Below are 27,782 nucleotides of genomic sequence, written 5' to 3' on the forward strand. Positions count from 1 at the left end.
AACTGCTATGATTAAATTCTGTCCCAAATTTGTTTTAGGATTTTTCTTTTCTGAGTCCCAACTGTATTCTGCTCAGTCGTAGGTTCTGCCCCTCTCAGTACGTTATCCTCTATCCACTGGACTCCCCTGAAACGTTGCTTGTGCTTATTTTTAAGTTGTTTTTATGTGTTTGTGCTTTGTCTTTCATATTAAAGTGGAAACTCCCTGGGTAGAGGTGGCCTTTAAATTTTATTGTCTTGAGCTTTTTAAACTTAATTTTATCCAGTGCATTGCAGAGGGTGGCATTCATTAAAGTTTGCAGATTCTTAGTAAAATAGAAGGCTTGAGTCTTTAGAGCTCAGACTGACATTTTCATTTTCTTTGGTTATTTAAATCGGGGGATTCAAGCGGAATCATGCACAATGGTCTTTCAAGGAGCCCTAAAAAATTCAGGTCCTCTTGGTCTATGTATGTGATGTACTAGGTCTCAGGTGAAGCATAGGGAACCTGAATTTTAAGAGACAAATTAGGTAATTCTGATGCAGGTGTTCTGGGGACTACTCTTTGAGAAACAGTGGTTTATGTATTAGTCCATTTGTATGGATTGTTCTTAAAGAAGACTTTTCTGGCAGTAGGGATCTTTCTTCTAAGCAGAAGTGTAGATTGCTTTGTTGTTGTTTTGTTTTTGCTTATTTTAGAAGAGAATGAGAGAAGAGTGCGAAATTTTGTAGGTAAAACATTTCTTTAAATTATCTTCTTAAATGGATGGCAGAAACAGTTGGATAATAGAAATATCCCATCAGAAAGAAATGGATAATGCATAAAATGATTTTATCAAACCACAATGGTAGAAAATACCTATTCAGCCTTCACTCAGAGCTCATCAGTCCTTATTTTAGGCTCAGTTTTAATAGGCTTGATGATCCGATTGGCTAGAGATTAGGAGCAGTATATGGAAGTCAAGTATTGTCACTGGTAAAGAACTGCACATTGGCTACAAATGTAATCACTGACAGCCTGAAAGTGAGGAAGGAAATTGATAAACTACAAAAATCAGCAGCAAGATCTTAAAGATCAAAATGTAGGCCACTTGAGGAAATAAGAGTGAAGGAGTAGGCAAATGTAAGCATCTCAGTAGCTTTAAAAGGTGTTACTCTGTTTTCCCCAATTTACGGTGGCTATTTGTTGATCTTTCTACTTAGAATCTAAGTTCTACTAGGACTGAGACTATGCCTGCCCCATAGGACACTGTCACCTCCAGGACTTAATGTTTCCCTTGACTCATAGAGGAGGCTCCATAAGTATTTTCCTAGTGAATGGAAATAAATAAATGGGTAGGTTTGCTGTGGTGATCTATGTTTATGATAATGACCCTGAGACATTTCTGATTAAAAAGAGAGACAATTTTTTTTTTGCATTTTAGATATATGTAATCGCAAAAAATGTTGGTATTAAAGGCTTATTAAACATGCTTAATGTATATTCATTTTCCAGTGATTTCCTTTCTAACATTGTTGTACTTTCTCCTGCCTAGTTTGTATTTAAGTTGTCTTAAAATCACGGGATTTAATTTTCTGATTATAAATACTTATATATGTAGATACTAAAATATTTTGAAACATCTGCCAATGTATACTATATCATTGCTACATAAACACAGCATCTTAGAATCTTGAGTCTTGAGTCTTTAAAGATATTTAGATAGATTTTTATCTATAGATAGTGGAAATCTGTGTATACCAATTTGAAGGTATCTCTTTCTCTATAGCTAATGCTTTTATAGTTAATTGTCCTTTAATATATCATAATGATTTCCTTGAATCATGATAGATTTATTAAAATAGATATTTCAGCATGCATACTCATTAAGAAAATGCATGTTACATGTTAGGTAGACACACCGGCTCTATATAGTAGAGAAAATAACATTTAGCTACCTCTAAAATGATATACCTGCTCTTCAAGTGTTTCAGGTTTGTATTCTTGAAATTTGCCCATTATTAGACTGTTGTTAACCAAAAAAGGAACGTTATTTTTGATACTCTATAAAACAGGTTAAATTATCCTTAGTTCCTTTGTACTTTGTTTCAAAACTGTGTTTTTAATTGATTGTATAGAATTTGGAATTTATTTTATTTTATTTTTTTTGCGAGGTGGTATCTTACAGAGGGGAGGAAGAGATGAAAGGAAGTCTTCTTTTTCCATACGTACATATTTGGTCTTAGGCAAAATTTTGAAATAGGAAAAAGTGTATTTTTGTTAGTGACATCCTGCCATTTAGCACTCTTCTCAACCCGGTGAAGCTGAAGGTACCAAGTCATCAAAATTTAGCCCTAAGTCTTTGATTGCTGTAGTCCATTCCAGTCTAAAACACCCCTTAAACTTTTCTAGTTCCTAAGTCATCTGTATTTTCCTACCAGTCAAAAGTCCCATCCAACAATTATTTGAGTACTTGTTCTGATTTTGGCAATGGGCTAGAAACTGTGTAGAAATAAGTGTGAATCCTACACCATGCTCTCAGAGAAAGTGCAATCTAATATTGTTAATGACATGCATGACTAACTCATTATACTGGAAGACAGAATATGCAAAAAAGAGGCATAAACCAGATGAAATGAAAGTTCAGAGAAAAAGGCCAATTGCAGGAACCAGGAAAGGTTTTCTGGAAGATGTGGACCTTGAGTATTGGTTAGCATCTTTAGAAACAGAGATGGGTTGGAAGATGGAGATAATGTTATAAGTGAAAGCTGGATCACCACATATGGCTGCCCAAGAGTTGGATTTTGCAAAATCGTGAGGGCACCATTCACGTAGAGTATGATATAAATGGTGGCATGAGTGAAAGTCAGGAGACAGTAAATGCATAGGGTTAAGATCTGAGAATCATTAAGTAGGATAACTGGACCATGTTGTGATGGAACTTGAATAAAAGAGTGGAGTTGTTTTACCCTGTTCATTAGGTTATTGTTCTAAAAGTCCTTTCGGACTTCTAAAACTTTGAGTTTCTTTGATTTTCTGTAATTCAGTTGATAAGAGAGAACTGAGGAAGATTTTTGAGTAATGGAGTGGCTTGAAATTTCAGAAGATGAATGCTTAGTTAGAAATACATGGGGTGAAATGAATTGAAAACTTATTAAACTTTAGATGTGTTTAAAGTGGTTCTGCTTCTTTAAGGCTATCAAAGTACAATTGGAGTAATACATCAAACCGGTGCTCTAGGGGAGGTCACAAGAACAGAACTTTCTGGATTGGTCCTGAGCGCAGGTCCTCTTTGTTGAATTGCCTAGTGGACAGCCTGTTGATCACAGCTGTTTGGTTATGGGGTTTCACTCCCTTCTTGAGCTCCAGCTCCATGAATCAAGAGCCCCAAAAGGAGGCTTGTTAACAGGCTGCTGAAGTAGGATAGAGGCAAAGTAATGGGTCTCAAATTACAGAGGTGAAAAAGAAATTTATTCATTCATTCATCAAACCTTTATTGAGTACGACTGAGTTAGGTAAGCAGTGGTTTTGTGTGCTTTGTATAAATTCACATTGCTGCTTTTATTGCTTTGACCCCTTCTCCCTGCAAATTCTCTAAAAAGTTTTAGATTTCTTCACAACAGCTGAGACTCTCTAGGGGTAACAGTAAGAATACTGGTAGTGCTAGAAGGCGACAACCCCAGGGACAGCAGCAGCTGGTTTTATTTTTGGTTTTCGTCAGGTGTTTGTAAGTTGAGAACTGCCTGTATTCAAACAATGTGATTTGGTGGTGTATACTGAACTCCCATAGAAATAATGAATGTAGTACAATCACAAGGATAAAAATGAACAATCTCAAACATCACTTGCTAGATAGTAAACTTTTTAAATACTGGACATGGATTAATAGCTTAAAGAGTATGGATATGCTACGAACCATTCAGTTTCATTTCATGTAAGTTGTAGGTCTTGCTTTGGTTAGAGAGATCTGGCCATTGGTGAACTCTCCTGTGGAATAGTCATTGTTTTATGGTGTGTACTGGGTGATGCATTTGGGAGATTTAATTTTGGAGTTGACTAGATTACTGTAATTTATTTGTTCTTGTCAAGTTTTTAATTTATCATGTAAGCAATACTACCTCACCATAAAGAAAAGAGGTATAACTATCTCATAGGCTTTTTCAATGTATGAAGTCGATTTAAAAAATTTTTCCTTCTATATGCTATGATCTTTGCCCACATTCATACACTTGAAATAGTTACTGATACAATCCTTACTTCCAAAATCATTTTGATAAACACTTTCATTTTGCCAATTACCATATTCTAATTTTAATGGCTGCATATTTTGGATGTAATTTAATGATCACAGTTTTCTAAAAATCCCCTTATTTATGAATATTTTTTATTATACGTGGTCACTATGTCCAAATTGCTTTCCATTTTTATCATGATTGTGCCAAGGTGAAAAATTTTGACTGCATTGTTGTTTTGGTTTGAATTTTAATAATAATGAGGTGTTTTTATTAATTACATTTCTTTGTCTGGATTGACCTGGCCTATCTTTTCTAACTTATTTCTTAGCTATTTTTTGAAAAATAAGTTTCTATGAACTTCTTATTTATTATAAATATTAATTCTCATTACATATCTCTACTTGGTTCTACTGTTTCTCAATGTGATTTAATTTTTGTTTTGTTGTTTTATACGTTTAATGATTTTAGCTTTATCTTATCTTGATTATCTGTTTCTGATTAGTTTTTCAAGAATACCTTCAAAGTTATTTAAAAGTTCCAGTGATAAAGATAGTGTGGCTCTCTGATTATTGTTATTCTTACTATTATTTTGAGACTGAGTCTCCCTCTGTTACCCAGGCTGGAGTGTAGTGGTGCAATCTCTGCCTCCCGAGTTGAAGCAATTTTCCTGCCTCAGCCAACCAAGTAGCTGGGATCACAGGCATGTGCCACCATACCTGGCTAATTTTTATATTTTCAGTAGAGATGGGATTTTGTCATGTTGGCCAGGTTGGTTTTGAACTCCTGACCTCCAGTGATCCATCCGCCTTAGCCTCCCAAACTGCTAGGATTACAGGCATAAGCCACTGTGCCTGGCCTGATTATTGTTTTTTATGTTGCTTCTTGATCTACTGTGAAGTGCCTTGGATTCTTATGGACTTTTATATTCTAAAATTGTGGAATGACCAAGGTAGAGGGGAATTAATCATCAGTTAATAGCCCTTAATATTTAAAGGATCTAATATTTTATATAATTTTTTCAGATTAAATGTAGATTTATAGATTGATTGCTTAGAAAGTAAATGAAAACTATATTCAGGAATTTCTGAGTACAGTGAATCTGGCTAGTAAATTAAGAATTGTATTTAACCTCAGGTTTTAAAAACAAAATACTTATATTTATTAAACACTTGAAAAACATTCTATGTTTTATTATGTATTTTTTTTCCATGAGCTTTTAAGTATTTACAACACTACTTTCCAGTATCTTGATTTTAAAATGTAAGTAATAGTAAATTTTAAAATGTGGTCTCAACTCATTGCTCATTTGCAGAAATCATTTTAGCAGGCCCCCGTATTGATTACCTAAATCATGCCTTGTTGGTTTTCTTCTTCTGAGACTCAGATTTTATTATGTAAACAGGATGCACTTTGGAATTTGTAGTGCATTTCAAGATTTTCTTTACATTGGTTTAATTGATCTTATAATCATTTTTAAATAACCTAAATTATCTGGTAGATAGTTTATTGGTAGGTGGTTGAGCAGTATCTTTCTTAACGCTGATTTAGAGATGGGAGTTCAGTATATCTTCCAATATTTCATGCAGTGGAGGAAGAATTTAAAAAACAAATGAAAGATTTTTCCTTAGTTTTAAAAGACAAATTGTAATGTCAAAAATTGTGTATGGTAAATGGGCAACCAAAATCATCAAAATAGTTAAGAAAATATAATTAAGTTGGTTTTAACAAATCACAAAAGGAGAGGATTGTTAGGACAAGCTTTTGCTAATGACATATCGCCTGTGTTATCCCAGGTCAATAGATATGAAAACCGCAGTTTACCCAGGGTTACTTAACTGATAAATAATAGTGTGAGATAACAAATGAAACTGATACAAGTAAAAAGGCTAAGAATGAATGAAAACAAATGGATAATAAACTGTTCTTGCATAGTAATATGGGTTATGGTGTTATGCTTTAAAATATCAGTTTTTTTTTTTTTTTTTTTAAATCAGTATTGATAGAAATATTCTCATGAGTTCTCTTTTTCTTTTGAAGGGTAAAAAGGGCTGCTGTTTATCTCTCTTTTTAATCATGTGATCAGTTTCATTGAGTTGCCTTATTTTTATTTAGAAAGGGTGAGGACTAATATCCATATGAAATTATAATTTAGATTTGAGTGTACCAGCTGTGTGTGTGCAATAGTGCTTGGAATGAAATGTCACATTCTTCTCTGATACTGCACCTACTGCGTTTTCTCATAGGCCTAATTTTGCCTTTTCAAGTTTGATGTCCTGTTGTTCAACACGAGCAACAGCTTTACAGGGAAATATGTAACACATTTTTAAAGGAAAGTATTTGTGACTCTGTAACCTTTTTGCTCAAGCATTGTTTTCAAAATGTTAATTACTAAGTTTTCCAGAAATGATTTGTAAAGATAAGTGCGTGAAAGAGATGGGTAAATAAGTTTGGGGACGATGCATGTAACAAGTGGAGAACAAAAGTACAATGTGTGTCCTCAAATTCATCTTTGTAATTTCCACCTTTTTCATTGGAGGAACTTGTCAAATAGTGGAAACTCAGACAGGCTAAATTGGGTTTTTAAGTTTAAAAGTGACTAGAAATTTGGGTTTCACATTGCCGTAAAGTTTTATATTTAGTCTGAAGTGAGCGAGCTTGCCATATGTCACTCACTTCCTGCCCTGTCCATATTTCTCACCGCGTGGCTGTGTTCCTTCTCCTTGTATATATTGCAAAATGATCTGTCACTGTTAGGACACTTCCGGTGGAAAAGGTTTTCAGAGATTTATTTAAAGTATCAAATGGCTACTAAGATGAATTTTTTTTTAACTTTGTTTTGGTGCAAACGTTTACTTTGTTTTGGTGCAATCATTAGCAATAAAGCAACAGTGAAATGGATGAGAGAGATGAGTATCATAGACTCTTGAGAAGACATCCTTGTTGCTAACACTCTTTAGAAAGGAGTCCAGGAGAGCACTGCTATAAGCAGTGATTTCGTGTTTCTGTTTTGTTTTGTTAACCTTGGTGTCAGAATCAGTGTGTGAATTAATGAGAACCACCTGAATCATTTTTTTTTCTGCAGTATGGTACTAGGATATATGCATAAATGGCACTGGTACATTAATTTATGGGGTAAGGCAGGAATGCAGGATGTGCGTAGTTATTACTTTAATATTTTGTGGATTCTTCAATGCATAGCGATCAAAAAAATGATTGTACTCCAAGTACAGAAATCAGGGAATAATTTCAGTAGAATTTCAGCTTAAGAAATATTTACTTACATATTGAAAGTCCATAAAAGTGAAGTCTGAGTCTAGGACACTGTATAAGTGAAGTACTATGTTTATTTTAGAATTTCTTAAATTTACGCTTGCTGGGAAGGTTCCTGGGCTTGCAAGTGATCATTATTGTTGTTACTAACTGACATAGATAAGAGGGGACACGGTGATTTAAAGTGTACTTTCAATCAACAGCAAGGGCAGATCTATTGAAAATGTTGTATTCTCTGTCCAGAATACATTTTATTTTCACATCATTGTTTAAGTGTCTCCAGTGAACATTTGCAATATTAATGGGAGTATAGTGCTTATGGTTCAGTTAGCTCAGAGTCTTAGGCTCTGTGCCTGGGTGGTGGTATGTTATATGGCAGTAATTCTGAAATTATTTATGATAAAGGAGAAAACACCAGAGAAAAGACCTGTTTACTGCTCCTAGTTTTACAGCAAGGGAACACTGTTAGGAGTTCCAAAGTAGCTTTAGTAGTTCAGGGTTGAGAGATTTTGTCTCTTCACCCCCCTGTCCCCAACATCCTGTTTCATCACAAATGTTTATCATTTTACTCATTGGTTCTCCACCGGCCTTGTGGGCTGCTGTGGTTGCTGTCATCCATCCAAGAGGCTGGGGAATGCCTGCCCACAAGCAGCAAGCGGGGTCTGGCTAGGGTGCTCGGAAGGTCCTGAACATTATAGTATTAGCTTTGTGAAGCCATTGAGATAGGGAGAAAACAAGCATATTTAAATAACTGCCAGAATGATCAATACAAGCACCATTGTTGCTAGTCATAGTGAGAATATACACAGTCTTTAGTAAAGAAAAAACTGAAGTTTACAACATTTGAAGATGTCATGCTGAGGTGTTCCAAAAGCAGCAAAATTAAAGAAAAATTCCTATCTAACCAGTATTACTATCTTAACAAGGCTGTTCTGTTTGAGTGGTTGATTAACCATTTTAAAGAATGGTTTGGTTTGCCTGAGAGGTTTATTTGGTGTTAATTAACTATTCACTTTAAAAATATTTAATGTTACACAAAATACAATATGAAGGTACCATGGCACAGTCTACTTGTTTCAGATGGAACTGACATTTTGGAGGAGTATGGGCCAGGAATTTTGTAGTCTGGGGTTATGGGTTTGGGGGCAGCATACCACAAGGTGAGCTTCCCGACTCATCCCGTTATGTTAGAAACTGTGTCACATCAACATGCCTTATCACTGGTGATGTTAACCATGATCGCTTGGTTATGGTAGACTCTGCCAGTTTTTTCCACCGTAAAGTTACTGCTTTTGTCTTTCTGTGTTCTATTTTTGGAAGTCAGCCCACATTTAATGGGAGAAGAATTAAGCTTTGCCTTTGAAGGGAGGAAATATCTGCGTATTTTATTGATTGATTGATTGATTGACTTTGGTGTGGACTCATGGATATTTGCTCTATTATTTGGGTTATAATCTAGTGCCATCACTATTTTATTGCTCATAAACTGTTTTCTAATTCTTAAGATTTCACTTTGCAGAGCACTCTAGCACTAATACTATACGTAGCGTAGTGCATCATCTTATCCACCTGTTTTGCCTCTCCCTCCTCCGCATGTTTCTACTCTCATTTTCAAACTACTAGATTCAGTTTTGCTGTTCTGGTTAAGATGAAGGTCATCTTCCTAGTCAAGTTGTAATGCATGCACTGTGGGAAGAGAAGTCATAATACAAAACTTCTTGTCAGCAGATTGGCGAATTTACCTGAGACATTGAGGCTCAAGATTATGAGAATGTGTGACTAGGACCAAAAGCATATTTCCAGGTAGGAAATCAAAATTATTTTATTTAACTCCTTTGCATTTTATTTTGTAGAAGTCAAATTACTAATTTCACAGGAGATACAAAATCTGAAAGAAGGGACAGCATATTCATTGAGATTGTGCTAGGAAATCACTTTGTTTTCCTTTCATTCGATTATTTTATTTGATTTCTGAACAATAGCGTAATAGCTAAGCTTTGAAACAAGATCTGAGAGGAATTTGCAGAAGCATATCCATGTTTGCAAAAGTGTTCTAGATATGATTTTGATTCTTGAAACCTGTTTGAAAAATAATCAGAATAAAAATAACCTTTAGATTTATCATGTCAGAGAAAATAGATACTGGTTATGGGATGTTTTATGTGTTTCACAGCATATTTATTAGCTGTGGATTGATTTGTACTTTGCATTTCTCATAAACTCCCCTAGATGTGATAAGATCACAAACTCTCTCTGTTAGAAAGGGCCGGGTGGGGAAAACTCACACATCATGAATGCACCCAAGTTTTGGCATATTGATTTACAAGCACAAGAATTCATTTGCTTGCAGCTCCCATGTGGTAATTTTACAAGAGGGAAGTTAAAAAAATACACATAGAGTTCATGTAGAACACGAAGATGAGCAACTGAAAATCTGAGATACAAGTGGAGTTAATATTATGCAGTGATTATTACCTCTGCTGTTAGAAGTATAAAAGCACTGCGATCCTTCCATCTAAACTACAGAGGTTTCAGCTCCATGGCAACATGAAGAACCTATTCTGTCAGAGGGTGTGTATACACAACTACTTTCAAAGCACAGGGCTGGGAGTGAGTTTGTCGGGGTGGGGGGAACCCAACCCTCCAAGACTTACCCACGCATTTTTATGTGTGTATTATAATAAGGTCTTTGTGCAAGGAGGGCTGATAGAGGTTCACATCAGCTGCACTCTGGTCTTTTACGTGATCCAGCCGCCATCACCCACCTCTCTTCCCTCTCCAGAAAGGAAGCCAAAAGAGGCAATTAAAGAATGTGATTGCAAAAAAAAAAAAAAAAAAAAAAAATGCTCTTCTCCCTCTCTCTTCTTGGAATGTCAGCATTGTTAATGCTTTTCTGTGTGTCTCAGGGGACACTTGCCTGATTCTTTCTACAGTCCTATTCCAGGGAGAGCTGTTTAATTGTAGCCTTCATGTAGAGTAGGGACTGGTGAGAGCTGTAGTGAGCTTTCTCCTCTGTGCAAGGAGTACTTTTGGTAGGTCATCTGATGTCCTGCCTTGTACTTAAGCACCGTGTGGCCTGGGGTGGCAAGGTGGCGTGGAGCGATTGGTGAAGTGGGTATTCCTGCCTGCTGTTTCTCAGCCTCTTGCTCAACTCTCAAAAGTCAAGTTTCTTCTCTCACTGTGCTTTGCAGCCATACTCATCTTTGTCAATTCCACCAGTCCTTTGCTTAGTTTCTTCATTTAGAAGTGACAGTATCACCACTTGACTATTTATATGCCCACGTTCCTGTCCTGCATCTTAAAAATGAGAGCACAATCTGAAAAATGTTTATTTTTGCTCTGTTCTACTTTAGCCGATCCAGGAGATAAATGGAATATTCTGCTTTATCCTGGTTAGTGCTGAGAATCATCTCTCTTAAGGTTTAGACCGTTCTTATTCCACATAAAACTTGAGGTCGAGTATCAGTGATTATCTCCACTAGCTTCAGAGACTAGGGATCCAGGAAATAGCCTATTCAATACACATCTTCATCCCTTTTCCTTTCACCCTTGAACTTAACTGCTGCCCAGGATCAGAGATGGCTGCAGTGGTGGTAGGAGGAGATTATTGATGAGAGGCCTGGGAGAGGAGGATGCTGTGTTCCCGCAGACACAGAACAGCTAAATGTTGTTTTCAGCCTTATGCTTTGAGCTGCACTCTCGTAGAGTTTACGAAGATAAATGATTTAGTCCTGCCTCATTGTTTCTGCCTGGACCATTCTCTTGGGATTTGCTTTTAAAAATAAATTATTTGCAACTAAGATTATATGTACGCATGCAATTGGTTTCATTTACTAATTCACTTGTTCAAGTATTGTTGACTATTGTGTGTGGGCCTGAGCGTGCAATAAAGAGCAGAGATGTGTCCCTGAGGAGCTAATGGTCTCAAAGTGAAGGCTGCAGACTGTAAAAATTGCAATACGTTATGAAAGGGGCTGTGAGAGACGGAAGCACAAAGCTTAGCTGTGACATGAAAGCAATGCAGCAGCTTTACTTGAGAGGTTTGACAGAGGACTAAATGCTTGAGCTACCGCTTGCAGGATGGGTGGTAATTTGCCTGGTAGACAGCATGGGAAAGGGCATTCCAGGAAGATAAAGCCTTGGCATAAAAGGACCCAGAGACATGGAAACAGCGAGGTGCATTTGTGAGCAGTAAATCTTCACATGGCAGGATTACAGGGTGGGAGGAGGAGGAGGAGTAGAGTCACAAGGGAAGGATCTGGAGAGTTTGGCCACAATCAGGTCAAGGGGGGTATGCCATGCTGCTATGTTTGAACTCTGTCCTGTAGATAAAGGGAGGAACATACTCAGATTTGCATTTTGCAAAGACATCTCAGGTAGCATCACAAGAATGATACAGACGAAAGCAAGCCTGCATTTGGGGGACATGGTACACAGACAATTACAGTAACATTCAAGAGAAAAAAAGTGAAAACCTGAATGAACGCTGCAGTCTAGTGAGTACAGGATGGACTGTCAAGCTCGGCGCAGCACTCAGAGGCTGGGTCAGTGTGAAGGGTGAGGGAGACTGAAGGCGATTCCCAGCACTGCGGCTTGAGTGACAAGGTGGGCAGTGGTAATGTTGCCCAGGATGAGGAAGATGAGCAGGTCTTTGAGAAAAGCGGTGACCTACATTTCAGTTTTTCAGTTTTATTTATTTGTTTATTTATTTTCTATGAGAGTTTCACTCTGTTGCCCAGGCTGGAGTGCAGTGGCACGATCTCACTGAAACCTCAACCTCCCGAATTCAAGTGATTCTTCTGGCCCTGCCTCCTGAGTAGCTGGGACCACAGGCGTGCACTACCACACCTGGCTAATTTTTGGACTTTTAGTAGAGATGGGGTTTTGCCATGTTGGCCAGGCTCTTCTCGAACTTCTGACCTCAGGTGATCCACCCGCTTCAGCCTCTCAAAGTGTTGGGATTACAGACATGAGCCATTGCGCCCAGCCTGTGTGACCTACATTTTAGATTTGTTGTGTCTGTGGTCATGTGTAGTCTGTGGAAAGATCCTTGGCTCTGGGATAAGAAAGACCTGAGTTTCAATTTTACTTCTCCAATTTATCACCCATGCATTCTTAGGTAAATTACTTAACCTCTGGGATCCTTGATTTCCCGGTCTGTAAAGTAGGGGTGATAATTACTAATGTGCAGGCTGTTGGTGATAGGTAAAGCTACTGACTCAAAGCCCGTTCCGTATAAAGGGCAGAATGTTATCACTGCAGTGTCTGTAGGTAGGTATCAAGACCTGGAGCCCAGGGAGGAGGTCGAAAATGCAGACTTCAGAGTCAAGAGCATAAACGAGAATAAGATCGGTGAGGCTGAGGTGCCATGCTCCTTCACTCATCCAGAATCATTTGTTGAGGACAGGTGTGTACTAAGCTCTGTATAGGAACTAGGGAAGCCGAGACAGACAAGGATTAGTCCCTGGCCTCAGGATGTTAGCATCTATAGAGTGAGACAGAGAAGGAAGTCAAGAGTGTTTTGAATAAGAAGTGGTTCAAGGATGAATCAATATAACCAGATTTAAAAATTGTGTAATATAATATATATAAAGAAAAGGATGTAGACAGTTTGATGGATTTTTACCATTTGAACATTATCAGCATTCTAAGAGCACATCTCTTAATGTTAGAACCCAAGGAGAACTACTGTTTTAACTTTTAACACCGTATCTATTACTTTTGCCTGCTTTTATACTCTCTGTATATGGAATCATATGCTTTGCTTTGTGTGTGTGTGTCTGACTTATTTCATTCTTCCATGGTATGTCAGTGAGATTTGTTCATGTTGCATGTTAACAATCATCCATTCTCATTACTGTATTGAATTCCATCCTATGAATGTACTGTGATCTGTTCATTCTATCATTGATGAATTTGGATTACTTTTGGCTTTGGCTCTTACAAGTAGTGCCTCTATGAATATTATGGTACATCTCTGCAGGTGCAGCCCTAGGGGTGGAGTCGCTAGATCATGGGGCTTCCATGAATTCTACTTTAGCAGTTATTACTGCGTGCCTTTTTAAAGCAGGTATGCCAGTTTGTGCCCCTTCCAACATCCATGAGGGTCCTAACTGTTTTTACCCTGCTATGGTGTTTTCATCTTTTGCATTTTGAGCATTTTGATGGCTATATAGTGGTGTACTCTTGTAGTTTTCATTTTTATTTCTCTGGTAGTTAACAAAGTTGAGCCCCCTTTCCTTTGTTTTTTGGCTGTTAGATATTCTCTTTTTATAAAATGACTGCTTAACTATTTTTCCACCTCTCTATTTGGTTTCTCTATTTTCAGCATCAATCTTAAAACAATGGGAATTATTATTGAGGGCCTATCAGGAACTATATTCGAGGAGTTAGAGAAAAGAACAATGTAATCATACTTTGTGCCTCAAGAAAGCCTGGCTGTGTGTAGGAAGAGTGAGATGGTAGAATAAGAATCAGGACCCAGAGAGCATTTCTGAATCAATGTGAACCTGTTTATATATGCTGACCAAGTAGAGCCATTGGAGAGGGAAAGGTCGATGATATAAAGGAAGGATGATAATTGAGCAGAATCCTGGAGCAGCTAGAGTGCTCTAAGCTGTAGAAAGGAACCATGGGGCAGAAGGAGGATTGCTACTAAGTTTATGGGTAGAAACTGTGCATCAAGGATCATTTTCTTTGAAAAATTCATTGTTTTTTTTTTTTTTTTTTTTTTTTTGTGAAGTGGAAGGTAAGTTTATGTGGAAAAAATGGGGAACACTTGGAATTGTCTCTGGAGGAAATGGCAGAGAGTGCTGAGCAGAGCACCCCAGAATGAAAAGGCCAGCGTTCAGAGGGCTCTGCAGAAATAGCTCAGCCTGTGAAATTGGTGCTTCTTTTCAACCTCTCTAGATTATATGGGGACAGAAAAAGCAGTGAACTAAATAGAGTGTTTTTTAGGATGAGTATGAAGGGCAAGGTGTCAGATGAGTTGGGATGCTGGCGAGACAAAGTGGTTCATAGTGGGATTCAGAGGCAATAGTGAAAGAAACCTGGAGCAGGAGGAGGAGGAAGATGGTGAACTGCTGGAATTGAGGAACTGGGTGTCGCCATAAGGTTGAAGAACGAACACTAGTGTGAAGGTTAGGAAGGAGGATGATGTGACAGGTTGACTATTGCATCCTCTCTTAGTGACCTGCATACAGTAATCTGAATTTTCTGTCAGGTTTTATGGACAACAATCAAACATTTAAGCAAGTGACATCTCAAAAAAGGTCACTTTCTAAGTGTTAGCTTTTCTCTTGCATTGTTAGTAACTAAATACTTTCTATTAAACGAACACTTCTGATAAAGTTTTATTTGAGCATTTTTATCAAACATTTGCCATTAGTTGGTTCAATAAAGTAGTTTTTAATAATGAAGGTTAATTGAGGGATCCAGATGGTCAGGTTTCACATGAAAATGAAACACCCCAAATAAAAATCTGTTGCTTTGGTAAACTCAAATGAAGCAGGTTGGGTGCATTTCTTAAGCGATTATCTTTGGAGGCCTGGTTTGATTCAATCTCTATTCTCTAGTTGTGTTTCCTGGCTGCCACACATTGAAATAAATGATAAAGTGTGTTAAAATCTTTGGTTTAAATTTAGTACATAAAATGTCCCATATTGTGTGACACTCTCAGCTGAAGTCTAGAGAGTGAAGTTTATGTTTTTATAAACCTAGCACATACACACTACTAAATGAAAAAGTGGTTTCATGGAAGAACCACTTACAGGAATCAGCAGACTGAAAATCTTATGATTTATCCCCATATGTAGAGAATTCACCTTGGCAACTTGCTGAAAAATGTAGATATGGGACCCCAGCCTTGGAGATAATGATGTGGATTGTCCAAGACTTAACTTTGAGGAACCTACTGTTAAGTGTGTAGCTTTGGAAGATTGCTATGCTTACCAGCCTACATCATTTGACCAGAAAACAAAGCAAATAACAAAGGAAACTACAGAAGAAAAAAGATGAGAAAATAAGATGAAAGCAAGAAAAGAGACAAGAATTGAAGTCCTGAAAAAAAATTCTATCAGATTTTTATTGTTTTTGACTGAAAAAATTTTCAGTGGATGCTAGATAGAATCACAACTGTAAGATTACGAACAAAAAACAATGTTAAGTGTACGAGACTGCACAGAAAACATAACAAAAGATGCTGTTTCAAGAAGAGGTAAACTGGCTATAAATTTAAACTTCAAGTGTTAAAATTAAAATGTAGCTTTAAGTTTTATTTTTCCAACAACTTTTAAAATTGTTATGTGATGGACGTGCTACTTGTGATGTTTTTGGTCGTGGGCAGGACAATTAAATTGGATTACTTGATTTTTCTTCTGAATACCAATTTGTGCCAGTGAACTATCAAGGTGACTTTCAATCTCCAAGGTGATTTGCTACTGCTCCCAGCGTTGTTGTGAAGATGAATTAAGGCAGTTGTCCCCAAACTTTTTACACAGAGGGCCAGTTCATGGTCCCTCAGACCTTTGGAGGGCCGCCACATACTGTGCTTCTCTCAATGACCACCAATGAAAGAGGTGCCCCTTCCTGAAGTGCAGTGGGGGGCCAGATAAATGGCCTCAGGGGGTCGCATGCGGCCCGTGGGCCATAGTTTGGGGCGCCTGAATTAAGGTCTGAGGATGGTGTCTGGCGTATTATCAGTGGGGACAGTGTAGTAGACTGGTTCTGAACACACGCTGTGGATGCCAGAGACCCTGAGTTCAAATGACTGATCTACCAACAACTAGCTCTGTACCCTTGGCCAAGTTAACTTGATTTAGTTTCCTCATCTGTAAAATGAAAAATAGTATTAGTGCCTACCTATAGAATTGTTTTCCAGAAATAAAGTAGTAAACATAAAGCACTTGGAGCAGTGCAAGACGTGCTGGACACTCAATAAATGTGTTCTTTTTTTTTAAATTTTATTGCATTTTAGGTTTGGTGTACATGTGAAGAACATGCAAGATTGTTGCATAGGTACACACATGGCAGTGTGGTTTGCTGCCTTCCGTCCCCTCACCTGTATCTGTCATTTCTCCCCAATAAATGTGTTCTTGAAACGTAACTTCGTTGTCAAATTCACTGTGAAAAGTACCTTAAAGTTTTTATAAATTATTATGTAAAATAGAGATATAATTTTATAAAGTTACACTTGTCTTGATCTTTATCAATTTAATTCATGGAACATCTACTCCTAAATGCCATAAGATACTCCATGCTATAAAATGATGGGTAAGATATGGTCCCTATGCCTTTGAACACTCAAGCTTTGGGAAGTTATTCTGTTGACTGATTTTCTTGGGTAGGTATTGTGCTGTATTAGGAAATAATGTTGAAATTAATTAAAACTATATTTTGCAACACAAGTAAAAGATAGTACCTGAAAGACAGAAGGGGATGCCATTCTTTGATATGTTACAGAGTATAGCAGATTACACTAGAAAGATGCTGATATTTTTCCAGAGCTGGACTTAATACAATGGATGAAACACAGATAGGATAGCATAAAACCCAGCTATTAAAATGATGACTTCTACTATTTATTGATTATACGACTATAGCAATTGACTTAACTTGTGCTTCAGTTTCATCATCTGAGAAACAGGCACATAGCTACCTTGCTGAGTTGTTAGAATGATTAAGTGAGTGAATGTTTGTGAAGATGCTTTATGAACTATAAGACTTTATGCTTTTGTGTGGTTTTATCATGATTTATATAATACAGGGCTTGTGGATTTCTGAAGAGCCATGGCTCAGAAATGAATCCTTAGAATATCTTTTAAATAGAGTTACAGAGTACTTTATCATTCTCTGTGGAATTACCTGTACCAATAATGGATGGATAACATGCTTCAGAGATTAAGCTTCTGTCCCCCCCAAAAAATGCAGGTGAAACAGGTTAGAGAGGTTACACAACAGACCCTAGGGCAGAGTCAACAAGTTGTAGAACTAGATAGAAGAGAGGGTTGTTCCCACTGCTCTTCATGCCATTTCTCTGGCTATTTCTTGATTTAGAGAAAGGAGTACAGGCATTGAAGTGAGACCTAAATTAAAGTCCCTGCTCTGCCACTTGCTGTTGTGATTTGGGCAAGATACTAAATCTTTGTAAATTTCAATTCCCTCATCTGCAAAGGTGAGTCAGATCCCTTCGCTGGCAAAATTTTGATCACCAGAAATGGTATCTGTGAAGTACCTACTTGATAATTAGCTGTTATGTGATTTTTCTTGTGGTTATATATTATCAAATTTTTCAAGGCAAATTGAATTGCATACTTTCTGAATTGGAACTACTAGTACAACCGAGAACAGCCATAGTTTTACTCTGGGGTTTCTTTGTGCAGGCACCACTCCAAAAATATTACACATATGATGACCTCTCTCTAAACAATCTGACCATGTAGGTATCACTGTTACTCCCACTGAGGCCCAGGGAATGTATCGCCTTTGCCCAAGGTCACCTAGCAAGTTTGTGGTGGTAAAGGTTTACAAATTTGGGTGTTTGTGACTCCAGGTCCCACTTTCCTTGTTACTGGGCGATTCCAGTTCCTGCCTGGCCAATATAGGGATGTGGGATAGAGAATGAAAGGACTAATTGTTTCATGAGAATGGTTTCTTGAATAGGATATTTGCTTTTGGAATTTTCACCTTTCCCATATACATTATTGGAAGGGGCTTGCACCCATCTTTCATCAAACTTTTGAACATGTTACAAAGCCTCGCCTAGCTCCACTTTCCTTTTTGGTACGAAGGAATGATTATACTTCTAAGAGATGTAGGGAGCATTTAAGTGGGATGATAACTGTAGAGCTGGGTCCTGGAAGTCATTTCCATCTGTAATCTCGACTCCCCATTCCCTTCTTTAGTAGCAGGCTTGGACTGAAGAAAGAGCCTTGGGAAAATGCCTGCTGTCTGTTTACATTTTACACCAATAGAGTACAGTGTTATTCAGTATTGCCTTCTATTAAGCCATTGATGTTGTATCACAGGATATATGATTGATCTTTTTGAAAGGTCATTAAAATATTTGCTCTCATGTCTTCTCGTTTACTATATGCATTTATGGACTGTTTCCTGAAGATAGGTCAGTCACATCTGTCTTGTCATTGATTTGCATCCTGTGTCTGGACATGTGTACTTAGAACACAGTCCCTTTAAGAACCACTTACCATCAGCAAAAATAACCTAGAGCAGCTCAGGTTACTGCCAGGCTTCAAAGACTCTTGGGGGGTCAGGTTGCTTATTTCTCTGGCACCTCAGCTGGGATGTAGGAAGAGCTTTATCCATGCCAGCCGAGGGTATGTGTAGATTTGTGCACACGAGTCCCTACTTTTCGCCAGGTGCCCTTAGCCACGAGTTCTTTTGGACTTGCCTCTTCTTTATGGTGGACATGTTCTTAGTTGGGCCACTTGCATAGTTTTAAATCTGTTGTGACCCTGTTCCTGGACCCGCATGCAAGAGCCTGTCTTTCCTATCACCCTTGGGTTTTGTGCTATTTCTTCAAAAAGATAAAAATGTAAAAGATATCAAAACCCATCAACACAGAGAAGCATCTCCTATCCCCAAAGTCAAAGTGTGGTAGGCAGCTCAGTGAGGCCAGGTCAGGCGAGGGCACACCTTTTCCTCTGGAACCCCTGTGCCTGCATGTGTCTGTCTCGGCTAGCCTTTCTTCTAGGGAATGTTTTACTGGCTGAACATAGCTAAGGGATCAAAGAATAAATGGGGCATAAACAGGGCCTAAGGCTCTATAAAGATAAACAAACAAATGGAATGAACTCCTTAATGAAGTCCAGTTTTTCGATTGTGAAGCAACAGATATTGTGAGATTCATTACAGTGTTTGAGAGAGGACAAAGAACCAGCAAGAATTTAGACCATCGGGGGCCGTGTCTCAGCGCTGTTGCCCGATTAGCTGAATTGTAGAATAATAGAGGTTTTTTTTGAGACTGAGTCTCTCTCTGTTGCCCAGGTTGGAGTGCAGTGGTGCGATCTGGGCTCGCTGCCAATCTCAACCTCCCAGATTCAAGCAATTCTCCCTCAGCCTCCTGAGTAGCTGGGACTACAGGTGTGTGCTACCACGCCCAGCTAATCTTTGTATTTTTAGTACTGATGGGGTTTCACCATGTTGGCCAGGATGGTCTCGATCTCTTGACCTTGTGATCTGCCCGCCTTGGCCTCCCAAAATGGTGGGATTGCAGGCGTCAGTCACCGCGCCTGTCCCTGATAATAGAGTTTTAATAGCTAGGTTGTATCTGTGAGTGACTAAAGTCTCTACACAGAAGGAGGTTGAGGCCCAGGGAGGTTGGGTGACTCATTTCAAGTTACTCAATTGGCTGGTGGTAGTTCTAGATACACAGCCCGGTGCACAGATCATTCATGTCCATCACTCTACAAAGACACAGTCGAGAGTTGAGATCTCTCCAAACTCCAATTTCCTTATCCATATATGGCGATTGCACTACCTGGCATAGCTGCTGTGTAAGGATCTGCTAAGTTAGTGTGGGTGAGAATACGTTTTAAAATTATTAAATTACATATTAATATTAACCAATATTAAATTATATGTAAACATACATATGCAACATGAGATAGATATACACTGTAATGGCTAGTATTTTGCTAAAATTCTTAATGTGGGAACACATGAACACAATCTGGATTCTTCTTTGGAAATGGGGAACAGTAGGAAATTCCCTGAGTACAAGAACAGGAGCTCTAGACTTCGAGTTATTAACCTGATGGTTATACTTACTGAGGCCGTTATTACTTTACTTTACTGCAAAATGAAAATAATAAAATCCAAAGCCTATCTGGGAGTTGTCCTGAACAGAACTTTAAGCATATCAGTGAAAGTACTTTGTGAACTGAAAAATGAACAACAAAAGTGGACTATTATTACCAAATACTTTTGAAGACCGCAGACCCTGTCCATACAGCACAGGTATAATTAAGGAGACAGGTCATATATACAAAAGTGTATTTTAACATTGTACCTTGATGTCAGATAAAGACTGTACACCACAGGTAATGACTGTGATTACAGTTTACAAATGGAAGTGTAATCATCCTTATAATTATTTTAAAATTGATCTTTCCCTATAGACCTTTATCCAAATTGTCAAGGCAGATACATGGTGTTTTTCATATTTATGGGAAATTACTTTTTGTAGTAACATACAAGTAATATACAAGGTAGAAATTTAAGTGTTATTTGTATTGCTTTCTCAGTTACACTATTTGTGCTAATATTTATATGTCTGATATATCTCATTAGATTATTAGTAGGATATTTAGTAGTTGCGATTAGTATTACCATTATCTGACAAATCGTAGGTGAGGTGATTTTTCCAAGCCTTATAGAATTTTAATGGCAGAGCTGGGATTTGAAGCGGGCTTTTTGGATCCAGATCCTGTGCACTTGCCGCTCTAATCTGTCTCTCTCTGTTGTGCTGGGGGTTCCATTCCGTGGCCTATATTCTTCATTTGTTTCTCTGACTGGTAATAATCCATTCAATATGTGTACAAGGAAATGAAACAAGACTGTTTCTACCTTCAGTGAATTTAGAATGTTGGAGTGCAAAGCAAGTGCACGAATATGTAAATCAGTACATGCAATAAAAGCTGCAGTGAGTTAACTTTGTAAAGATATAAAGTTTTGGAGGAGCTTATTCGAGAAAGATTCTCTATGGAACTCTGTTATCTGATCTTCTCAGACTTTCAGGGCTAAATTTCTTAAATGGAATGGGTTTTTTAACTGATATAGAGCCCCTTCTACTAGTGTTAGAGTTAATTTGGAAAGAGAGTGAAAAATACAGGCATGCAGGTCTGATTTCTTTAACAGAACAGCCAGTGTCGAATTAACAAAAATGAAGACATAGACCCTAATTAACACTGGCCTGGAATCCTTGTAAACAAGACTGGTTCTGGGGAAAGGGAAATGATATACACTTAAAGGGGGCTGCATTGATGTCAGGGCTAATTTGGTCTGTGCTGTCCAGTGCCATAGCCACCCAGTCTGATGACGTATCTAAATTTATGTAAATTAAAATAGAAAAATCAGTTTCTCAGTTATACTAGCCACATTTCAAGTGTCAAGGGCCAGCGGCTACAGTATTAAACAGTATAGATATATAGACACCTGTCTAGTGCACAGCACCCAAATTGGTCATTTTGATGTCTGATATACATATATATAATTGCACAGCAGAAATCACTAAAACATAATAATAGCTGCCATTTATTGAGCATCTTCTCAATAGGTGCGAGCTATTGTAGTGGACACACAGTATGCTATTCCATTTGCCATAACACCATTTTGCAGATTGGGAACCTAAGGTTCAGATGGGTTATGTAATTGGCTAAGATATGGCAGGACTATTGTTGAACTCAGTTTTCTTTGATTTTAAAGAGAATTACTCTGGCATGCTTTCTTTTTATCAAGTCTAGCTAGACCACATCAGGAGTTTTGTTTGTTTGCTTGTTTTGAGACAGGGCCTTGCTCTGTTGCTCAGGCTGGAGTGTAGTGATGGTGTCAGAACTCACTATAATCTCGAATTCCTTAAGTCATCTTACTGCTTCAGCCGCCCAAGTAGCTAGAGCTACAGGTGCGTAGCCCTTGCTAATTTCTTTTTCTTTTCTTTTCTTTTCTTTTTTTTTTTTTTTGAGACGGAGTTTCGCTCTTGTTACCCAGGCTGGAGTGCAATGGCGAAATCTCGGCTCACTGCAACCTCCGCCTCCTGGGTTCAGGCAATTCTCCTGCCTCAGCCTCCTGAGTAGCTGGGATTACAGGCACGTGCCACCATGCCCAGCTAATTTTTTGTATTTTTGGTAGAGACGGGGTTTCACCATGTTGACCAGGATGGTCTTGATCTCTTGACCTCGTGATTCACCCACCTCGGCCTCCCAAAGTGCTGGGATTACAGGCTTGAGCCACCGCGCCCGGTGCCTTTGCTAATTTCTTGGTAGAGACAAGGTCTTGCTTTGCTGCCAAGGCTGGCCTCCATTTTCTGAACTCAAGAGATCTTCCTGCCTCAGTCTCTCAAAACACTGGAATTACAGATGTGAGCCACCATGCCTGGCCACATCAGGAGTTTAAAATGTCAATGCAGTGTCCTGTTGCTCAGTCCACTTTAGTTCAACAAAAGTGCCAGGTACTCTGCTGAGAGCTGGAGGTGCAGTAATCACAACACAGTCTCTGACATTAAGGAGCTCAAAATCAAATAGAAAGTTCAAACATGGAAATGAAAAATTATGATAGTGTAGGGTGATCTCTGACAGGACTTTGCATGATACAGCTAAGAGCCATTGAAGGGTTTTGATGGAATGAGTACTATAGTCAGAGTTATGTTTTCTACAACTCACTATTGGCCATGTTTGAGGGAAGTGGTAGAACTGTGGGTAGTTATTATTGTATTTCCCCGAGAGAAGCACTGTGCTGAAGGGTAAAACTAAGGTCATGGCAGTGGAATTAGAAGACAGACAAGAAAGAGAGGTAGCTTGGTAAAATTGTCATGGCTTGGTGATTAGTTATGGCAGCTGAGGTTGAAAGAGGTGTTAAGGATGACTCTCTTGAGTACACCCTGGGTTCTTTGAATGTTTGGCCTAATCAAAGGAGATCAGGCATAAGGGAAAGGTTGAATGTGTGCGTGTGTGTGTGTGTGTGTGTGTGTGTGTGTGCACCTATTCTTATAGGTGCATTGCTAGGTGGGAAAAAAATGAATGAAGATAATGACGTCATTGAGCATAAGCCCATGAAATATTTAAGAAGCAATCTTATTTACTAAATGAAAAATGTCACTATTAAACAATGAGAAAATCTAAGGATGTAATTTTTAAAAAATTAAAAATAAAACAGAATCCATGCCTGGACACAGTGGCTCAAATTGATAAACCAGCATTTTGGGAGGCCAGGATGGGAGGATTGCTTGATCCCAAGAGTTTGAAATCAGCCCTGGCAATGCAGAGAGACCCCATCTTAATGTGGCATGCACCTGTACTCCCAGCTACTTGGGAGGCTGAGGTGGGAGGATTGCTTCAGCCTGGGAGATGGAGGCTGCAGTGAGTTGCGGTGGTCACACCACTGCACTGCAGCCTGGGCAACAGAGTGGGACTCTGTCTCAAAAAGAACAACAAAACAAAACAGAATCCATCATGATACTGAGACTAAAGGAGAGAACTAAATTTATAGTCTAAATGGGATTTCTCTGCCTTTGACTGGGCATAGGATAGCGAACTGGGGATGCATTTTCCCGTTTTTTGAATATAGTTAAAACATGTAAATTGATTTACTGTCATGATATTTTACTAGTGACATGGGGGATGAATTTAAATATTGTTTCTAGAGAGACTAATTTGAAAAAGCATTTTGTTTTTGCTGCATTGCCCTTTTGCTATATCCTTCCTTTCCCTCAGGTCTTTCCAGATAATTAAATAACCTGCTCCTACATTTAGTGACCAGGTGATTGCCTTGTTTGAGATTTCAAAAAGATAAAAGCACTTAGCCTCTGAAATGTATTTTGGCATTTTAAAATTTTAAGCAGTGGTTTGTTTAACCTCTTCATTGCAGAAGACAATGCAGGAAATGATTTCACAGATTTAAGTAACTATAACGATAGCATAGTTTCTAATCTAGGGTAAGGAAGTTTCATTTTCTCTTAACAAAAAACAATTGTTCTGCTGATAGTAAATTTAACAGGCATGGAATTAGTAAAACTAGGAGTGCTGATGGAAATAACCTCTTAGGAGATTTAGTAGTGATCTCTGGATTGTTAGTTAATATGTCAGTGCAATTTGAAATAGTGTCTCCCTTGGATATTGGTATTGTTTGAAAATTATCTGAGGATTTTCAGTTCAGACTTGACCAGCATAGACCGCCATGACTAAAAGCTGTCAGATGTTTGCAGCAGGGTGAATGTGATCATTTCAGGGTGCCTTGGCTGATTTTGAGCTACCTTATGGTAAAATTAGTGAAACATTTTTGGTTTCTGAGTTAATATTAGGTATTAATACATTCTTTCTTCTTTGGCAAATAGGAATACGATTCATCTTATCTTTTAGGTTTTTTTCTATTTCTCAGTTTTCCTTTATTGTTCATTTTCAAAAAAATGCATAATGAAACCTTATGAAATAAAACAGTTTCTAAGTTTCATTTTTTATTTCACATTTTATGTCAGGAATTATTGGCCAAATGTTAATTGGGAACTTTGCAGTATTTATGAGTGAGGTGATGGAGGTACACGTGTACTTCCTCAAAATTTCTTTAGCAATGATCAACTAGAGGGCACCAGCGAACATTTCCATTTAGGTTCTTTAAACTAGGCCACATACTGTTGACACATATGCACAGGAGAGAAACGTGAATGCTTTGTGAAATCTTAGTACTAAAAATATGTTGCACCTGTATTTATAGCGGTGTTATCATACTTGAGGAAGGTGATGCAGAACCTACCAGGACAGGAAGAGAAATGTCATCTCTTTAACTACTTGTTCACTGGAGAACTACCCTCTACAATAAAGCCGTAATCGTGTTCTTCAAAAGTTAGAGCAGTGTTGTTAACAGGTTTTTGCCATTTGTGTGGGCAAGATAGTTAATAACGTTAAGCACTGAGATACATTCTATCACAGATAAATTTCTATGGCTAATAATTAACTGGGTAACAATAGAAACCTGTCCAAATTAGGAAAGGATTTGTAATAAGACCAGCAAATAGGGTGTTGCAGGTCGGAAGTGTTCAGGTTCTGAGGCAGCATTTTGGGTTCTGTCATTGCCAGTTGTCTTCATTGTTCATTGTGTCAGCACATTTGCTTAAGGCAAACTGGGAAGGGAACATTTTTAGATATTCAAATATAAATATGTGCAAAAATCCAGCATTTTCTGATATGAAAGTTCTGTGAACGACCTGCTTTGTAGGGTAGCTATGCATATGTTTGAGTGGGAGGAAAAGAGAACAGAATTTGAAAAGTATTAGAATTGTTACACATGTAAAAAGTTATTTTTCTCCTCATAAAATTTAAAAAAAACCCAGAAACTCAGTCTTAGTTAACATCTTACTTGTCATTTGCTCAATTCAAATATTTGTCCATAAGATTTTATTTATTGATTCATCCATTCACTCATTTGTCAAACAATAGTGACACCTACTTTGTATAAGATACCATATTTAGTAGGTGTATGTAATACATGTGGTAATTATTTCTCTAAGTGATCAAACCAATTCATGAAACAGATAACTGCAAATACAGTGGGCAAAATGTCAGTTTTTTCGATGAAATTTGTCATTAAGCCTTATTCTACTTACAAACATGTTTTATAAAGATATAGATGCAGAGAGCAATTTGTGTCATTTTCCGAAAGTTTATTTGGACTGATTAAATATTACCACTTGGGGACTATGAGTTAAAAACAAGAAATCATTGTGTGAGGGAGAAAGTCGATAAAACAGAAGATTATATGGCATTTTATAAGATAGTTGGTGGTGCTGTTTAGGGCTTATAAAGTTGTGTTGAAATTTACCAAACAGCTTGTTATCGTGGAGCTTATTTAAAACAGCTTTTTGTGGTTATGTCTGTTGAGGAAGCTTAAACTTCAACTCTCTCCAGCCACTTAACTGCAGCACGTTGACTTCAGGTCTCTTGTAAGAAAGTCTAAATGTAGGCTGTTGAATAATCCCTTTGAGGGCCCTGTAACTATTTTTATGCCTGGATATGCGTCATCAGTGGGTATTTTCTCTGGTGACTCGCTTCCATCAGGTCTCCTACCATACATTCTATCAGTGAGTGACTTATGATTGATGGGAACCACGGCTTGTTGTTTAGCTTTATCTGTGACCTCAGCGAATGGACAACAGGAATTTCCAGGCTGTTAAATTCCCTGAATGCTTGAAGACAGGGACTCACGGTGTTGCTCAAGGCAGGTAGCAGAGTGATATTATTCACCAGCGATGATGGGGGAGGGACAGAGAAGAAAGGGGAGGGAGAAGGAGGGAAAGGGAGGGGGAATTCCTTTTGTGAACAGCGGCAATTCTGGCTCAGTTTGTTTCTTAGCCCTCCTCCGTGGCTGCTTGTGGGGAAAGGTGCATTTCCTGGACCTAAGGAAGCGGACAGTCAGAACCTTGCCATAGGCTGCACGGAGTAACTCCATGGGGTGCACTGGAGAAGGCATTGGGTTTTATTCAGTTAGCTAAGATTTTGCTTTCCAAATCATTTAGATCAGTCCATGAGCAACTGGACTATCACAATCCTGTGTAAAAACAAGAGGTTTTGAATTTAAAGGTGTGCCAGCATTCCTAGCGACATGTAGGAATTTACTATTGTTTTTCATCTCAATATGCTTGGGTATCTATCTGGAGGTGATTTTTAAAGTTAACCTGCACCCCTTATCAGCATGCTTTGGGGAGCAGAGTGGTGCATTTGTGTATGTGTGTGAAAATGCATTATAACCGAATGCACAAATGTGTTTTTTCATTGTCTTGCTTTTCCCTACCTCTTTCTTACACACATGTGAATAAGGGTCCTGAACTGGATGCAGTGAGATTTAGTCACCAGTCTTTTAGCAGCTACATTTGCTTTTGGATAAGGGTGTCTATCTCCCAAACTTTTTTCCTAGTCTCTCTTCCTAACTCCTCCGTTTCCTTCTTTTCCTCTTCTTCCTCTTCCTGTCTCTATCCTTCCCTTCGGCTACTTTGTTTGCAAAAGTAATTTTGACCATGTGTTGCATTAGGGAGACAAGGTTTTTTTTCTGATGGGGTGTAGTTTAGGTGTGAATGAAACAACACTGGTCTGTCTATGTTTGTTTAGTCTACCTCTTCAGCGATTATTATTCTTTTTAATGACAATTAGACAAAATTAAATGCTCCGTTAAGTATAATAGGATTACATCATTCACACATCTAGACAAAATTGGTTTTGTGATCTTTTAAGGCTTTTTTTTTTTTTTAAAGACACTGATTTTGGCTTACCAAGTTTTATTCATTTTTTGTTTCCAGAACAGAGGCATATTCCCTTAATGTAAGAGATTACCAAGACTACTTGTCACTGTAATTAATTTCTTAATGGTTTGCCTCCTAAAAACCAAATTATGAGATACATCCCAGAATCCAGTACCCTCAAGCAGATATTGTGTGTAGGATAAAAAAGCCCTAGTGAAAAAAGAGATTTTTAAACTTCTGTCTGCTTTACAATTCTGTTAAGTGGGCATGAACATTCAAAATTACTTTTATAGCCTCATTTCAAATCAGCTATCCTAATGGCAAAAATGTTTCACCCATCAAGCCGTATTGTTTCAATT

At 38.1% G+C, this 27,782-nt stretch overlaps 1 protein-coding gene across 14 annotated transcripts in view; it reads left to right on the top strand.

The window, feature by feature from the left end:
- The window catches only part of HIVEP2 (HIVEP zinc finger 2), a 191,528-nt gene that overhangs the window by 32,727 nt on the left and 131,019 nt on the right, over positions 1-27,782 (top strand). For 3 of the 14 annotated variants that reach the window (XM_074397362.1, XM_074397361.1, XM_074397365.1), the window contains exon 2: positions 9,192-26,405. The exons of 5 other annotated variants lie outside the window; for them this stretch is intronic. The gene's annotated coding sequence lies outside the window, so the exon portion shown is untranslated. Of the gene's footprint in view, positions 26,406-27,782 lie in introns of all 14 variants that reach the window. 6 more of the 14 variants (XM_074397367.1, XM_074397360.1, XM_074397366.1 and 3 more) reach the window with 5 other exon arrangements.

Source organism: Saimiri boliviensis, chromosome 4, assembly GCF_048565385.1.
Source record: "Saimiri boliviensis isolate mSaiBol1 chromosome 4, mSaiBol1.pri, whole genome shotgun sequence".
NCBI lineage: Eukaryota > Metazoa > Chordata > Mammalia > Primates > Cebidae > Saimiri > Saimiri boliviensis.